The sequence below is a fragment of the Poeciliopsis prolifica genome, unplaced genomic scaffold (genome assembly GCF_027474105.1).
Source record: "Poeciliopsis prolifica strain line A6 unplaced genomic scaffold, Auburn_PproV2 SCAFFOLD002, whole genome shotgun sequence".
Taxonomy (NCBI): domain Eukaryota; kingdom Metazoa; phylum Chordata; class Actinopteri; order Cyprinodontiformes; family Poeciliidae; genus Poeciliopsis; species Poeciliopsis prolifica.
In genome coordinates, this window is record NW_026562377.1 from 77,036 (window position 1) to 93,883 (window position 16,848).

The window sequence follows — 16,848 nt, forward strand, 5'->3', positions numbered from 1 at the left end:
GTAGAATTATGGAAATAATATGTTATGAATCTGTAATAAAATCCATTATTAACAGCAACGTTAAATATGAATGGCAACAACTAGAAGGAAGGAAGTAAACGTCATCATTTATTTCATATACAGAAAACATTGAAGAATGAATAAGATATTGTTGAACACAATACGCTAATGTAGCATATTTGAAAAACAAACTATATTGTTATTTAATAGAAATGGATTTTGACCAAGATAACAGGCTAGTTTTTTTTCCTTTTCAGAAGAATAGGTACGACTCAAAGAAGGAGCAGGAAGGCGAGAAGTTACAGCTGCGAGTGTTTTGTATTTGCAATGTGAATAACATATATACATATATTTACAACAACAACATTGGGACATCCAAATGGCCATCGAGGAAAAAATCAATGAAATAAAAAGAAAATTAAAGAAGGGAAAAAACAACAAAGAACTATATTAATCAATCGTTCCTAAAGTTCATAATCTCACATCCCGCAGTCCATCCAGCCCAAGTGGGAATTAATTAGGCTTTCGAACAATATGATTATCCAGAGCTCAGTTCACGTCCTGGGTAAAGAAAAGTCCGATCGAAGATGGAGCAGAGTCCTTTGTTGATAACCAGAATTTACCAGCTGGTTGGAGAAATTAGCAGCATCTTCAGGGGAAATCTTTTCTTGGCTCTAGGCCTGATCTTTTAGCTCACCATCACCTGGCCTGAGTAACAAAACTGGACCACTTCCTCAAAATATATCCATATATGATCGAAACGTTCCTAGTGTATACACAATTCAATAAATAACATTTTGTATTATAAATAATTCTAACAATCATATTTAATCAATTGTAATTTCAATAAATCTAAAATTCAATATAAATTACATTCATGAAACACTCATTAAATATACACCAGATAATCAATTAACATGAAATGTAAAATTCTAATGGAAACCAGTGCTCAATAAATACTTCAATTACCCTTTTGTTTATCAAAAGAAGTATGCAATCAATTTTTCTTTAGTGGCTTCACAACAGCAGTGATTACAAGCCAATGCTACGTCATGCTACGTCATGCTACGTCATCTCTTTCTACCGGCTCTTTTTCATCTCCCGTCTGGCTCACAATAATAAGCTCCTATAGTTCTGCACATCAAGTGAGGATCGTACATATTTACAGAAAATGAATGACATCACGCTTTAACTGAGCTGCCAGCTCTGCTTCTTCCGACGCGTTCTAACCTTCATGCCTTTTCGCTCCAGCTAATATACCTGGCCGGTAAACTGCGAAGGTACATGTGACCCCACTACTCAGCCGCGATTGGCTAAATAATAATCTCGCGAGAATCATTAATCATTCTATTAAAACATCGCAAAATCTAAGGGCTAAAAGGCTAAATAGTAGAAAATTAGAGGAGGAAATAAAGGTTAAAATTACACTCGGTAAATGTGCGGTAGAAACTAACAATTATATAGAAGGTCGCACAGGGTTAACTGGGTAGGTTTGATACTGTCATGACTCGTGTTCCAATAACTTCAAGTGGTTCCTTTGTGTTGTTGTTACCATCAATTTATTTTATATATCAGCTTAAATACTTAAGAACTGACACATGCTGACCAGGCTAAATCATAATGATACTAACAATAAACAATATTTAACACGATCAACAGAAATTATGACCCTCCACCCGGTGCACCCGTTTCCTTCTACGTAGTGACCAGCGCGTCAGTACGGCTCTCATTCATACTAAATGACAGTCACGCCCACTTACGACACACCCACCATTAACTGTCACAGCTGTGCCACAAGTAATGCTCATTTAGGTCATTTGGCTCTTACACTCGGGTTACGCTAATCACACAGCAATTATAACATTTTTGAAAGAAACAAGATTATACAACTAGAAAATTCCTGAAGAAATTTAACCGGGGCCTGCCAAAGTGTGCCCGTCGATTTCGACCCAGCGTTCTGATGCTAAACATTAGCATCCATTCTAAAGAAAACATGACTTACTGTCACAAGCATGACTTACTGCCTTCAGTATACTAAACATGGGTAATAAGTAAGGGAAATAGCTCATATAAGGTAAAAGGCTAATGCGCAAGGCAGAGCCCTAACCTGAGTGAAAAAGATCATGCAGGATAATCTTATTGCACTGCCTACGGCAGTGCACTAGTGGGGAACAATAAAATGCTAATGTTTGTGATGTTAATGCTCTGCCTTGCTGCGCAAGGCAGAGCCCTAACCGGAGGGAAAAAGATCATGCAAGCTAATATCATTGCAGCGCCTGTGGCGCTGCATTAGCCACAAACAAATCTTAAGGCTTTTATTTTGAAGTTTTCATTGAGCTTGATTTTAAATTGCCAATCTAATCCCATGTGTAACAGTGATTGGATTAAATAACACACATAATGGTCAAAACAGCACTTACTTGATGGAAAAATTGTCAAGGCTTTTATTTAGAAAATTTTTTAAGCTTCATTTAAAATTGACACAGTAATTCCATGTGTAACAATAGTTGGTTAAAATGAGTTAGGCCCAAAACACAGGCAGTTCTAAAGTCCAGCTTTTTCCTCTGAGTTCTGCCAGCGTTAGAACTACAGTGATGCGTTTTTGTAGTCCTAATCAGCTGGCCCCTTTGTGTTCCGTTGCCATGGTAATGGATCCTCTGCCAGCTGTGAGTCAGACAGGGGGAGACAGAATTCTATCAGTTTGAGGCAGCCATTTTCACTAAAATAGGCATGAGCCAGAAAGGAATCTTAAGGCTTTTATTTTGAAATTTTCATTGAGATTAATTTTAAATGGCCAATCTCATCCCATGTTTAACTGATTGGGTTAAATCAGTTATATAGTGGTCAAAAGAGCAATTACTTGATGGAAAAATTGTCAAGGCTTTTATTTTGAAATTTACATTAAGCTTAATTTAAATGGTAACACTAATCCCATGTGTAACTATGGAGTTTTGAAATCAGTTCTAAAATTCCCAAAAACCAAGTACTTCTCATGGCCAGCTCATTCCTCCTCAGCAGTAACTGACAGTTCCACCATGTTGTAGTTCTGACAATCAGCTCAGACCTCTTCTGTAGGCACTGACTGTTCCGCCATGTTGTAGTTCTAACCTTCAGAAATTGTAGTTCTAAAGAGGAGGTCAACTGTCATGTCAGTGTGACACACAAGGAGAGACTTAATTCTAAATGCTTGAAGAAGTTAGTTTTTCTGACAGGCCTGAGAGAAATATTCAAGGTTTTATTTTGAAATTTTCATTAAGCTTCATTTTAAATGTCCAAAATAATCCAAAGTTTAACAGTGGTTTTGTTAAAAAAGTCACATAATTCCCAAGAGAGCAATTACGTGATATAAAAGAATCTCAGGGCTTTTATTTTGAAATTTTCATTAAGCTTAATTTAAAATTGCTACACTAATCCTGTGTGTAACAATGGTTGGTTAAAATCAGTTATAAAAAGCCCAAACACAATGTAATTCTAAAGGCCAGCTTATTCCTCCTCAGTAGTAACTGACAGTTCCACCATGTTGTAGTTCTGACAATCAGCTCAGACCTCTTCTGTAGGCATTGAGTGTTCCGCCATGTTGTAGTTCTAACCTTCAGGAATTGTAGTTCTAAAGAGGTCAACAGTCATGTGTGTGAGGCAGAGACAGATTTCTATCTTTGTGAGACAGCTCAGTCAGTTATAATGGAAAAAGCAGCCCGAACAACTCCTTGCCGTTCGGAAACCGTGATACGTATCGGAAAACCGTTTGAAGCATATGAGAGCTATTTTTGTCTCCGATAGTCCTGCATCATATTTGTAGCTCATTCATAGTAATTACAGCGATGAGAAAAAATGGTGTGTGCTGAGGTCTGAAATTTTCCAGAAAAGTATGAAAATATATGGTGGAGAGCGTCAGTTAGGCTGGAACTTGATTTTGCTCTAAAGCACCTTGACAGAAAACCGTAAGCCCTAGAAAAATTTTGAAAACATTTTACCGGAGCAGACATTCGTATCGATGTCATGTCCGAGTTTCATACCGGTAGCACGATATTTGTGGGCGTGGCGGCGATTTCAAAATTTATTTGGGGTCAGAAATCCACTTCATTTTTCACTCTAGCGGAGCGGCAGTTGGTGGCAGTTATGCTCTGCGTTTCGGCAGTTGGAAATTTCGCTCGTTTTTCGCTTTTTACGTCGCCGTCGTAACGCCGATTCCCCATAAAAGTAATAGCTCCAATGCCGGGAACGAGCCGCCGCACGTTTTGATACCACTTTTGTGGGTGGGCTCGCAGCGGTGCGAGCCGCATTCCGGTCTACGGAAGAAAAATAAAGTTCTATAACTAGAAAATTCCTGAAGAAATTTAACCGGGGCCTGCCAAAGTGTGCCCGTCGATTTTGACCCAGCGTTCTGATGCTAAACATTAGCATCCATGCTAAAGAAAGCTGCAATGTCATCAATACAATGTGGAGAGTCACAAGCATGACTTACTGCATTCAGGAAACTAAATATGGGTAATAAGTAAGGGAAATAGCTAATGCAAGGTAAAAGGCTAATGCTAATGCGCTGCCTTACGCAGCAAGGCAGAGCCCTAACCTTAGTGGAAAAGATCATGCAGGATAATCTTATTGCACTGCCTATGGCAGTGCACTGGTGGGAACAGAGAAATGCTAATGGTTGTGCTAATGCTAATGCGCCCTAACTTGAGAGGAAAAGATAATGCAAGCTAATATCATTGCAGCGCCTGCGGCGCTGCATTAGCTACGGCCGAATCTTAAGGCTTTTATTTTAAAATGTTCAGAATGTTTAATTTTAAATGGTCAATGTAATCCCATGTATAACAGTGATTTGGTTAAATCAGACATATAATGGTCAAAAGAGCACTTATTTAATAAAAAAATTCTCAAGGCTTTTATTTTGAAATTTTTTTAAAGCTTAATTTAAAATTTCCACACTAATTCCATGTGTAACAATGGTTGGTTAAAAATAGTTATAAAAGGCCCAAAACACAAGCAGTTCTAAAGTCCAGCTTTTTTCTCTGAGTTCTGCCATAGTTAGAACTACAGTGATGCGTTTTTGTAGTCCTAATCAGCTGGCCCCTTTGTGTTCCGTTGCCATGGTAATGGATCCTCTGCCAGCTGTGAGTCAGACAGGGGGAGACTTAATTTATCAGTTTGAGGCAGCCATGTTCCCTAAAATAGGCATGAGCCAGAAAGGAATCTTAAGGCTTTTATTTTGAAATTTTCATTGAGATTAATTTTAAATGGCCAATCTCATCCCATGTTTAACACTGATTGGGTTAAATCAGTTATATAGTGATCAAAAGAGCAATTACTTGATGGAAAAATTGTCAAGGCTTTTATTTTGAAATTTACATTAAGCTTAATTTTAATGGTAACACTAATCCCATGTGTAACTATGCAGTTTTGAAATCAGTTCTAAAATTTCCAAAAACCAAGTACTTGTCATGGCCAGCTGATTATTTATCAGTATTAACTGACAGTTCTGCCATGTTGTAGTTCTAACCTTCAGGAATTGTAGTTCTAAAGAGGAGGTCAACTGTCATGTCAGTGTGACACAAAAGGAGAGACTTAATTCTAAGTGCTTGAAGAAGTTAGTTTTTCTGACAGGCCCGTGAGAAATATTCAAGGTTTTATTTCTAAATTTTTATTAAGCTTAATTTAAAATTGCCAAACTAATCCTGTCTGTAACAATGGTTGCTTACAATCAGTTATAAAAGCCCAAACACAATGTAATTCTAAAGGCCAGCTCATTCCTCCTCAGCAGTAACTGACAGTTCCGCCATGTTGTAGTTCTGACAATCAGCTCTGACCTCTTTTGTAGGCACTGAGTGTTCCGCCATGTTGTAGTTCTAACCTTCAGGAATTGTAGTTCTAAAGAGGAGGTCAACTGTCATGTCAGTGTGACACACAAGGAGAGACTTAATTCTAAATGCTTGAAGAAGTTAGTTTTTCTGACAGGCCTGAGAGAAATATTCAAGGTTTTATTTTGAAATTTTCATTAAGCTTCATTTTAAATGTCCAAAATAATCCAAAGTTTAACAGTGGTTTTGTTAAAAAGTCACATAATGCCCAAGAGAGCAATTACGTGATATAAAAGAATCTCAGGGCTTTTATTTTAAAATTTTCATTAAGCTTAATTTAAAATTGCCACACTAATCCTGTGTGTAACAATGGTTGCTTAAAATCAGTTATAAAATGCCCAAACACAATGTAATTCTAAAGGCCAGCTCATTCCTCCTCAGTAACTGACAGTTCCGCCATGTTGTAGTTTTTATATTCACCTATGACCTCTTCTGTAGGCACTGAGTGTTCTGCCATGTTGTAGTTCTAACCTTCAGGAATTGTAGTTCTAAAGAGGTCAACTGTCATGTCAGTGTGACACACAAGGAGAGACTTAATTCTAAATGCTTGAAGAAGTTAGTTTTTCTGACAGGCCTGAGAGAAATATTCAAGGTTTTATTTGAAATTTTCATTAAGCTTCATTTTAAATGTCCAAAATAATCCAAAGTTTAACAGTGGTTTTGTTAAAAAGTCACATAATGCCCAAGAGAGCAATTACGTGATATAAAAGAATCTCAGGGCTTTTATTTTGAAATTTTCATTAAGCTTAATTTAAAATTGCCACACTAATCCTGTGTGTAACAATGGTTGCTTAAAATCAGTTATAAAATGCTCAAACACAATGTAATTCTAAAGGCCAGCTCATTCCTCCTCAGTAGTAACTGACAGTTCCGCCATGTTGTAGTTTTATATTCACCTATGACCTCTTCTGTAGGCACTGAGTGTTCTGCCATGTTGTAGTTCTAACCTTCAGGAATTGTAGTTCTAAAGAGGTCAACTGTCATGTCAGTGTGACACACAAGGAGAGACTTAATTCTAAATGCTTGAAGAAGTTAGTTTTTCTGACAGGCCTGAGAGAAATATTCAAGGTTTTATTTTGAAATTTTCATTAAGCTTCATTTTAAATGTCCAAAATAATCCAAAGTTTAACAGTGGTTTTGTTAAAAAGTCACATAATGCCTAAGAGAGCAATTACGTGATATAAAAGAATCTCAGGGCTTTTATTTTGAAATTTTCATTAAGCTTAATTTAAAATTGCCACACTAATCCTGTGTGTAACAATGGTTGCTTAAAATCAGTTATAAAAAGCCCAAACACAATGTAATTCTAAAGGCCAGCTCATTCCTCCTCAGTAGTAACTGACAGTTCCACCATGTTGTAGTTCTGACAATCAGCTCTGACCTCTTTTGTAGGCACTGAGTGTTCCGCCATGTTGTAGTTCTAACCTGCAGTCATTGTAGTTCTAAAGAGGTCAACAGTCATGTGTGTGAGGCAGAGACAGATTTCTATCTTTGTGAGACAGCTCAGTCAGTTATAATGGAAAAAGCAGCCGAACAAATCCTTGCCGTTCGGAAACCGTGATACGTATCGGAAAACCGTTTGAAGCATATGAGAGAGCTATTTTTTGTCTCCGATAGTCCTGTAAATCATATCTGTAGCTCATTCACAGTAATTACAGCGATGAGAGAAAAATGGTGTGCACTGAGGTCTGAAATTTTCCAGAAAAGTATTAAAATATATGGTGGAGAGCGTCAGTTAGGCTGGAACTTGATTTGGCTCTAAAGCACCTTGACAGAAAACCGTAAGCCCTAGAAAAATTTTGAAAACATTTTACCGGAGCAGACATACGTATCTATGTCATGACCGAGTTTGATACCGATAGCACGATATTTGTGGGTGGCGGCGATTTCAAAATTTATTTGGGGTCAGAAATCCACTTCATTTTTCACTCTAGCGGAGCGGCAGTTGGTGGCAGTTATGCTCTGCGTTTCGGCAGTTGGAAATTTCGCTCGTTTTTCGCTTTTTACGTCGCCGTCGTAACGCCGATTCCCCATAAAAGTAATAGCTCCAATGCCGGCGCCGAGCCGCACGTTTTGATACCACATTTGTGGGTGGGCTCGCAGCGGTGCGAGCCGCATTCCGGTCTACGGAAGAAGAAATTATAATAAAGATATTCTATTGGGTGTAGAATAATAGGTGCCTGCCATGCAATGCATGGAGGCAGTTACTGACTTGCTTTGCAAGTCAGTAACTGCTCTCCTTATGCATTGCTAGGCAGGCCCCAACTAGAAAATTCCTGAAGAAATTTAACCGGGGCCTGCCAAAGTGTGCCCGTCGATTTTGACCCAGCGTTCTGATGCTAAACATTAGCATCCATGCTAAAGAAAGCTGCAATGTCATCAATACAATGTGGAGAGTCACAAGCATGACTGACTGCATTCAGTATACTAAATATGGGTAATAAGTAAGGGAAATAGCTAATACCTCATGCAAGGTAAAAGGCTAATGCTAATGCTCTGCCTTGCGCAGCAAGGCAGAGCCCTAACCTGAGTGGAAAAGATCATGCAGGATAATCTTATTGCACTGCCTACGGCAGTGCACTGATGGGGAACAGAGAAATGCTAATGTTTGTGCTAATGCTAATGCACTGTCTTGCTGCGCAAGACAGTGCCCTAACTTGAGAGGAAAAGATAATGCAAGCTAATATCATTGCAGCGCCTGCGGCGCTGTATTAGCCACAGCCGAATCTTAAGGCTTTTATTTTGAAATGTTCAGAACGTTTCATTTTAAATGGTCAATGTAATCCCATGTATAACAGTGATTTGGTTAAATCAGACATATAATGGTCAAAAGAGCACTTATTTAATCTAAAAATTCTCAAGGCTTTTATTTTGAAATTTTTTTAAAGCTTAATTTAAAATTTCCACACTAATTCCATGTGTAACAATGGTTGGTTAAAAATAGTTATAAAAGGCCCAAAACACAAGCAGTTCTAAAGTCCAGCTTTTTTCTCTGAGTTCTGCCAAAAGTTAGAACTACAGTGATGCGTTTTTGTAGTCCTAATCAGCTGGCCCCCTTGTGTTCCGTTGCCATGGTAATGGATCCTCTGCCAGCTGTGAGTCAGACAGGGGGAGACTTAATTCTATCAGTTTGAGGCAGCCATTTTCCCTAAAATAGGCATGAGCCAGAAAGTAATCTTAAGGCTTTTATTTTGAAATTTTCATTGAGATTAATTTTAAATGGCCAATCTCATCCCATGTTTAACACTGATTGGGTTAAATCAGTTATATAGTGGTCAAAAGAGCAATTACTTGATGGAAAAATTGTCAAGGCTTTTATTTTGAAATTTACATTAAGCTTAATTTTAATGGTAACACTAATCCCATGTGTAACTATGGAGTTTTGAAATCAGTTCTAAAATTCCCAAAAACCAAGTACTTGTCATGGCCAGCTGATTCCTCCTCAGTAGTAACTGACAGTTCCACCATGTTGTAGTTCTGACAATCAGCTCTGACCTCTTTTGTAGGCACTGAGTGTTCTGCCATGTTGTAGTTCTAACCTGCAGTCATTGTAGTTCTAAAGAGCAGCTCAGTCCTCCTCAGTAGTAACTGACAGTTCCACCATGTTGTAGTTATTATATTCACCTATGACCTCTTCTGTAGGCACTGAGTGTTCTGCCATGTTGTAGTTCTAACCTTCAGGAATTGTAGTTCTAAAGAGCAGCTCAGTCCCCCTCAGTAGTAAATGACAGTTCCACCATATTGAAGTTTTTATATTCACCTATGACCTCTTTTGTAGGCACTGAGTGTTCTGCCATGTTGTAGTTCTAACCTTCAGGAATTGTAATTCTAAGGAGAAGGTCAACTGTCATGTCAGTGTGACACACATTGAGAGACTTAATTATAAATGCTTGAAGAAGTTAGTTTTTCTGACAGGCCTGAGAGAAATATTCAAGGTTTTATTTTTGAAATTTTCATTCAGCTTAATTTTAAATGTCCAAAATAATCCAAAGTTTAACAGTGGTTTTGTTAAAAAGTCACATAATGCCCAAGAGAGCAATTACGTGATATAAAAGAATCTCAGGGCTTTTATTTTGAAATTTTCATTAAGCTTAATTTAAAATTGCCACACTAATCCTGTGTGTAACAATGGTTGCTTAAAATCAGTTATAAAATGCCCAAACACAATGTAATTCTAAAGGCCAGCTCAGTCCTCCTCAGTAGTAACTGACAGTTCCGCCATGTTGTAGTTCTGACAATCAGCTCTGACCTCTTTTGTAGGCACTGAGTGTTCTGCCATGTTGTAGTTCTAACCTTCAGGAATTGTAGTTCTAAAGAGGTCAACTGTCATGTGTGTGAGGCAGACACAGATTTCTATCTTTGTGAGACAGCTCAGTCAGTTATAATGGAAAAAGCAGCCCGAACAACTCCTTGCCTTTCGGGAACCGTGATACGTATCGGAAAACCGTTTGAAGCATATGAGAGAGCTATTTTTGTCTCCGATAGTCCTGCAAATCAAATCTGTAGCTCATTCACAGTAATTGCAGCGATGATATAAAAATGGTGTGCACTGAGGTCTGAAATTTTTCATAAAAGTATTAAAATACATGGTGGAGAGCGTCAGTTAGGCTGGAACTTGATTTTGCTCTAAAGTACCTTGACAGAAAACCGTAAGCCCTAGAAAAATTTTGAAAACATTTTACCGGAGCAGACATTCGTATCTATGTCATGACCGAGTTTGAGACCGATTGCACGATATTTGTGGGCGTGACGGCGATTTCAAAATTTATTTGGGGTCAGAAATCCACTTCATTTTTCACTCTAGCGGAGCGGCAGTTGGTGGCAGTTATGCTCTGCGTTTCGGCAGTTGGAAATTTCGCTCGTTTTTCGCTTTTTACGTCGCCGTCGTAACGCCGATTCCCCATAAAAGTAATAGCTCCAATGCCGGGAACAAGCCGCACGTTTTGATACCACTTTTGTGGGTGGGCTCGCAGCGGTGCGAGCCGCATTCCGGTCTACGGAAGAATAAGTTATAATATATAAAGAGACATTCTATTGGGTGAAGATTAATAGGTGCCTGCCATGCAATGCATGGAGGCAGTGACTGACTTGCGAAGCAAGTCAGTAACTGCTCTCCTTATGCATTGCTATGGGCAGGCCCCAACTAGAAAATTCCTGAAGAAATTTAACCGGGGCCTGCCAAAGTGTGCCCGTCGGTTTGGACCCAGCGTTCTGATGCTAAACATTAGCATCCATGCTAAGCTTTGCTAAGAATGACAAAGTATCATGTGGAGAATCACAAGAATGTTCACTAACATGAATTTGCACCATTCAGTATGTTAAATTAAGTGTATAAGCTAAAATTAGCAAAAATGCTAATGTTAGAATGAATACTGTCAGTAGCATGTGGACAATCACGAGCATGTTCTCTGTAATTTACTTACTCCATTCACCATACCAAATATCGCTAATAAGTCAGAAATAGCTAATACCTCATTTAAGGTAAAAGGCTAATGCTAATGCTCTGCCTTGCACAGCAAGGCAGAGCTCTAACCTGACTAAAAAAGATCAAGCAAGCTAATATCATTGCAGCGCCTGTGGCGCTGCATTAGCCACAAACGAATCTTAAGGCTTTTATTTTGAAATTTTCATTGAGATTATTTTTAAATGGCCAATTTCATTCCATGTTTAACACTGATTGGTTTAAATCAGTTATATAGTGATCAAAAGAGCAATTACTTGATGGAAAAATTGTCAAGGCTTTTATTTTGAAATTTACATTAAGCTTAATTTTAATGGTAACACTAATCCCATGTGTAACTATGGAGTTTGGAAATCAGTTCTAAAATTCCCAAAAACCAAGTACTTGTCATGGCCAGCTGATTCCTCCTCAGCAGTAACTGACAGTTCCACCATGTTGTAGTTTTTATATTCACCTATAACCTCTTCTGTAGGCACTGAGTGTTCTGCCATGTTGTAGTTCTAAGCTGCAGGAATTGTAGTTCTAAATAGGAGGTCAACTGTCATGTCAGTGTGACACAAAAGGAGAGACTTAATTCTAAATGCTTGAAGAAGTTAGTTTTTCTGACAGGCCTGAGAGAAATATTCAAGGTTTTATTTCGAAATTTTTATTAAGCTTAATTTAAAATTGCCACACTAATCCTGTCTGTAACAATGGTTGCTTACAATCAGTTATAAAAACCCAAACACAATGTAATTCTAAAGGCCAGCTCATTCCTCCTCAGCAGTAACTGACAGTTCTGCCATGTTGTAGTTCTAACAATCAGCTCTGACCTCTTTTGTAGGCACTGAGTGTTCCGCCATGTTGTAGTTCTAACCTTCAGGAATTGTAGTTCTAAAGAGGTCAACAGTCATGTGTGTGAGGCAGAGACAGATTTCTATCTTTGTGAGACAGCTCAGTCAGTTATAATGGAAAAAGCAGCCCGAACAACTCCTTGCCGTTCGGAAACCGTGATACGTATCGGAAAACCGTTTGAAGCATATGAGAGAGCTATTTTTTGTCTCCGATAGTCCTGCAAATCAAATCTGTAGCTCATTCACAGTAATTACAGTGATGAGAGAAAAATGGTGTGTGCTGAGGTCTGAAATTTTCCAGAAAAGTATGAAAATATATGGTGGAGAGCGTCAGTTAGGCTGGAACTTGATTTTGCTCTAAAGCACCTTGACAGAAAACCGTAAGCCCTAGAAAAATTTTGAAAACATTTTACCGGAGCAGACATTCGTATCTATGTCATGACCGAGTTTGATACCGATAGCACGATATTTGTGGGCGTGACGGCGATTTCAAAATTTATTTGGGGTCAGAAATCCACTTCATTTTTCACTCTAGCGGAGCGGCAGTTGGTGGCAGTTATGCTCTGCGTTTCGGCAGTTGGAAATTTTGCTCGTTTTTCGCTTTTTACGTCGCCGTCGTAACGCCGATTCCCCATAAAAGTAATAGCTCCAATGCCGGGAACGAGCCGCACGTTTTGATACCACTTTTGTGGGTGGACTCGCAGCGGTGCGAGCCGCATTCCGGTCTACGGAAGAAGAAATATAACTAGAAAAAAATTGAACCGGGGTTAACCGGGGCCTGCCAAAGTGTGCCCGTCGATTTGACCCAGCGTTCTGATGCTAAACATTAGCATCCATGCTAAAAGAAAGCTACAATGTCATCAATACAATGTGGAGAGTCACAAGCATGTAAAGTAAATATGGGTAATAAGTAAGGGAAATAGCTAATACCTCATGCAAGGTAAAAGGCTAATGCTAATGCTCTGCCTTGCTGCGCAAGGCAGAGCCCTAACCTGAGTGGAAAGGATCATGCAGGATAATCTTATTGCACTGCCTATGGCAGTGCACTGGTGGGAAACAGAGAAATGCTAATGTTTGTGCTAATGCTAATGCACTGTCTTGCTGCGCAAGACAGTGTCCTAACTTGAGAGGAAAAGATAATGCAAGCTAATATCATTGCAGCGCCTGCGGCGCTGCATTAGCCGCGGCCGAAGCTTAAGTCTTTTATTTTGAAATGTTCAGAATGTTTCATTTTAAATGGTCAATGTAATCCCATGTATAACAGTGATTTGGTTAAATCAGACATATAATGGTCAAAAGAGCACTTATTTAATGTAAAAATTCTCAAGGCTTTTATTTTGAAATTTTTTTAAAGTTAATTTAAAATTCCCACACTAATTCCATGTGTAACAATGGTTGGTTAAAAATAGTTATAAAAGGCCCAAAACACAAGCAGCTCTAAAGTCCAGCTTTTTTCTCTGAGTTCTGCCATAGTTAGAACTACAGTGATGCGTTTTTGTAGTCCTAATCAGCTGGCCCCTTTGTGTTCCGTTGCCATGGTAATGGATCCTCTGCCAGCTGTGAGTCAGACAGGGGGGACTTAATTCTATCAGTTTGAGGCAGCCATTTTGCCTAAAATAGGCATGAGCCAGAAAGGAATCTTAAGGCTTTTATTTTGAAATTTTCATTGAGATTAATTTTAAATGGCCAATCTCATCCCATGTTTAACACTGATTGGGTTAAATCAGTTATAGAGTGGTCAAAAGAGCAATTACTTGATGGAAAAATTGTCAAGGCTTTTATTTTGAAATTTACATTAAGCTTAATTTTAATGGTAACACTAATCCCATGTGTAACTATGGAGTTTTGAAATCAGTTCTAAAATTCCAAAACCAAGTACTTGTCATGGCCAGCTGATTACTCATCAGTAGTAACTGACAGTTCTGCCATGTTGTAGTTTTTATATTCACCTATGACCTCTTCTGTAGGCACTGAGTGTTCCGCCATGTTGTAGTTCTAACCTGCAGACATTGTAGTTCTAAGGAGCAGCTCAGTCCTCCTCAGTAGTAACTGACAGTTCCACCATATTGTAGTTTCTATATTCACCTATGACCTCTTCTGTAGGCACTGAGTGTTCCGCCATGTTGTAGTTCTAACCTTCAGGAATTGTAGTTCTAAAGAGGAGGTCAACTGTCATGTCAGTGTGACACACAAGGAGAGGCTTAATTCTGAGTGCTTGAAGAAGTTAGTTTTTCTGACAGGCCTGAGAGAAATATTCAAGGTTTTATTTTGAAATTTTCATTAAGCTTCATTTTAAATGTCCAAAATAATCCAAAGTTTAACAGTGGTTTTGTTAAAAAAGTCACATAATGCCCAAGAGAGCAATTACGTGATATAAAAGAATCTCAGGGCTTTTATTTTTGAAATTTTCATTAAGCTTAATTTAAAATTGCCACACTAATCCTGTGTGTAACAATGGTTGCTTAAAATCAGTTATAAAAAGCCCAAACACAATGTAATTCTAAAGGCCAGCTCATTCCTCCTCAGTAGTAACTGACAGTTCCACCATGTTGTAGTTCTGACAATCAGCTCTGACCTCTTTTGTAGGCACTGAGTGTTCCGCCATGTTGTAGTTCTAACCTTCAGGAATTGTAGTTCTAAAGAGGTCAACAGTCATGTGTGTGAGGCAGAGACAGATTTCTATCTTTGTGAGACAGCTCAGTCAGTTATAATGGAAAAAGCAGCCCGAACAACTCCTTGCCGTTCGGAAACCGTGATACGTATCGGAAAACCGTTTGAAGCATATGAGAGAGCTATTTTTGTCTCCGATAGTCCTGCAAATCAAATCTGTAGCACATTCACAGTAATTACAGTGATGAGAGAAAAATGGTGTGCGCTGAGGTCTGAAATTTCCCATAAAAGTATGAAAATATATGGTGGAGAGCGTCAGTTAGGCTGGAACTTGATTTTGCTCTAAAGCACCTTGACAGAAAACCGTAAGCCCTAGAAAAATTTTGAAAACATTTTACCGGAGCAGACATACGTATCGATGTCATGTCCGAGTTTCATACCGATTGCACGATATTTGTGGGCGTGGCGGCGATTTCAAAATTTATTTGGGGTCAGAAATCCACTTCATTTTTCACTCTAGCGGAGCGGCAGTTGGTGGCAGTTATGCTCTGCGTTTCGGCAGTTGGAAATTTCGCTCGTTTTCGCTTTTTACGTCGCCGTCGTAACGCCGATTCCCCATAAAAGTAATAGCTCCAATGCCGGGAACAAGCCGCACGTTTTGATACCACTTTTGTGGGTGGGCTCGCAGCGGTGCGAGCCGCATTCCGGTCTACGGAAGAATAAGTTATAACTAGAAAATTCCTGAAGAAATTTAACCGGGGCCTGCCAAAGTGTGCCCGTCGATTTTGACCCAGCGTTCTTATGCTAAACATTAGCATCCATGCTAAAGAAAGCTGCAATGTCATCAATACAATGTGGGGAGTCACAAGCATGACTTACTGCATTCAGTATACTAAATGCTAATGCACTGTCTTGCTACGCAAGACAGTGCCCTAACTTTGCGAGGAAAAGATAATGCAAGCTAATATCATTGCAGCGCCTGTGGCGCTGCATTAGCCACGGCCGAATCTTAAGGCTTTTATTTTGAAATGTTCAGAATGTTTCATTTTAAATGGTCAATGTAATCCCATGTATAACAGTGATTTGGTTAAATCAGACATATAATGGTCAAAAGAGCACCTATTTAATGTAAAAATTGTCAACGCTTTTATTTTGAAGGTTTTTTAAAGTTAATTTAAAATTTCCACACTAATTCCATGTGTAACAATGGTTGGTTAAAAATAGTTATAAAAGGCCCAAAACACAAGCAGTTCTAAAGTCCAGCTTTTTTCTCTGAGTTCTGCCATAGATAGAACTACAGTGATGCGTTTTTGTAGTCCTAATCAGCTGGCCCCTTTGTGTTCCGTTGCCATGGTAATGGATCCTCTGCCAGCTGTGAGTCAGACAGGGGGAGACATAATTCTATCAGTTTGAGGCAGCCATTTTCCCTAAAAGAGGCATGAGCCAGAAAGGAATCTTAAGGCTTTATTTTGAAATTTTCAGTAAGCTTCATTTTAACTGTCCAAAATAATCCAAAGTGTAACAGTGGTTTTGTTAAAAAAAAGTCACATAATCCCCAAGAGAGCAATTCCATAATATAAAAGTATGTCAGGGCTTTTATTTTGAAATTTTAATACAACTTAATTTAAAATTGCCACACTAATCCTGTCTGTAACAATGGTTGCTTAAAATCAGTTATAAAAAGCCCAAACACAATTTAATTCTAAAGGCCAGCTCATTCCTCCTCAGTAGTAACTGACACAGTTCCACCATGTTGTAGTTTTGACAATCAGCTCTGACCTCTTCTGTAGGCACTGAGTGTTCCGCCATGTTGTAGTTCTAACCTTCCAGAATTGTAGTTTTTAGAGGAGGTCAACTGTCATGTCAGTGTGACACACAAGGAGAGACTTAATTATAAATGCTTGAAGAAGTTAGTTTTTCTGACAGGCCTGAGAGAAATATTCAAGGTTTTATTTTGAAATTTTCATTAAGCTTAATTTAAAATTTCCACACAAATACTGTGTGTAACAGTGGTTGCTTAAAATCAGTTATAAAAAGCTCAAACACAATGTAATTCTAAAGGCCAGCTCATTCCTCCTCAGTAGTA